The 1668-nt window shown below is 35.6% G+C and overlaps 1 protein-coding gene across 3 annotated transcripts in view; it reads left to right on the top strand.

Moving 5' to 3' along the window:
* LOC116852829 (DNA-directed RNA polymerase I subunit RPA1) overlaps positions 1-1668 on the top strand; it is a 38904-nt gene that overhangs the window by 31322 nt on the left and 5914 nt on the right. The window lies entirely within an intron of this gene.

Raw genomic sequence — 1668 nt, 5'->3', positions numbered from 1 at the left:
CCCCCCCTGATATAATACACTTATTCCAACGGATTTTCCAATCTTCGAAACAGTTGTAATAATCGATTTCAGGAATGGCCTTTAGCTCCTTCTTCGCAGCGGCTTGAATCTCTTCTATCGACTCGAAACGGTGTCCCCGGAGCGGCCGCTTGAGTTTGCTGAATAGCCAGAAGTCGCATGGAGCCAAATCAGGTGAATACGGTGGTGCGACTTCTGGCTATTCAGCAAACTCAAGCGGCCGCTCCGGGGACACCGTTTCGAGTCGATAGAAGAGATTCAAGCCGCTGCGAAGAAGGAGCTAAAGGCCATTCCTGAAATCGATTATTACAACTATTTCGAAGATTGGAATATCCGTTGGAATAAGTGTATTATATCAGGGGGGGGATTACTTTGAAGGGGACGAAATTGATTTGCAAGAATAAATAAAGAATTTTCGAAATAAATGCAATGTCACTTTACTTTTTGGACACAGTAGTATATATCAGCACATAACCTCCAAAATATTCACAGCTAAATCACTCATTCACTACAGTTATCAGCAATTATATTAATTACTAATCGTAAGTAACACCGTTTATTAACATTGTTTATTAGCATGTAATGTAAATACTACACTTTGGTCAAACAGACTTTGGTCTGTTCTTTTTAGCTGCACTACTGAACTGGTGCAATAAGTTAAAGTGAGAAAGTATATTTTGTCTCGCTCTAACTTATTGCACCAGTTGAGCAGTGCAGCTAAAAAGAACATACCAACTGATACCGAGCTTTCGAATACCTCAAGCTGATCTGTGCCGTAGCGCTTCTGACGACAAAAACGCCCAAATGGACATTTTCTCAGACGACGAATTCTTTAATCGTAAAACATATCGATTTTGGACTTTGAGCTAAGATATCTCAGCTTCTGGAGAACTTAGAGCAAAAATAAAGATAGTTTTATGAAGTAATGTAAACACAAAGATTAAATCCATCCAGAAATTCGTCAATTCAGCCGTTATAGTCGAAACGAGAATCTAGCCTACATTCAACTAGAGTCGTCGCGTAAATATCCACGGTAGACCGCGTTGCTTCGCGCTTGCACTTGGCTTTGCGACATTACCGTGTCGCTTGATAAAAGATGCACCCTAATAATTTTTCAGCCAAGCATATTCAGCAAAAATGTTTCAGACAAAAGTTATATGGTTCGATAGAGGACATAAGGAGGTACCATTGATTTGACCTTGAGTAGCGCCACCAACGTCAGGTTGAGGTCAACTTTGCTTTTTTAAATAGATACATATGTTTTTTATTACGGAATTTTATTCTACGTAAAGAAACAAACAACTTTCGTTTGAAAATATTTTTTATATGAAAATATTTTTTCTAAGATATTTACGGAAATACATACAAAATTATTGGTTTCAATTATTTTTTACTCGAATTCTACCAACTTCACCGAAAAATAACAAGAGATAAAAATTATTTATTTTCTTCTCGTATAGCTCTTAGAATTTTTTCAGAATTTTTTAGTAATTAACTTTTTTAGTATTTCAAAAAAAAAAATGCAAGAAATGTAATACTAAAAAGTTAATTAAAAAATTCTGAAAAAATTCTCAGAAATCTTCTCTACGAGAAGAAAATAAACAATTTTTATCTCTTACTATTTTTCAGTAATGTTGATAGAATTCGAGT

Source organism: Odontomachus brunneus, unplaced genomic scaffold (assembly GCF_010583005.1).
Source record: "Odontomachus brunneus isolate Ranch 3 - 2012 unplaced genomic scaffold, Obru_v1 Obru_scaffold_258, whole genome shotgun sequence".
Taxonomy (NCBI): domain Eukaryota; kingdom Metazoa; phylum Arthropoda; class Insecta; order Hymenoptera; family Formicidae; genus Odontomachus; species Odontomachus brunneus.
The sequence above is the reverse complement of the archived record's forward strand: the minus strand, read 5'-3'. Positions and strand labels throughout refer to the sequence as shown.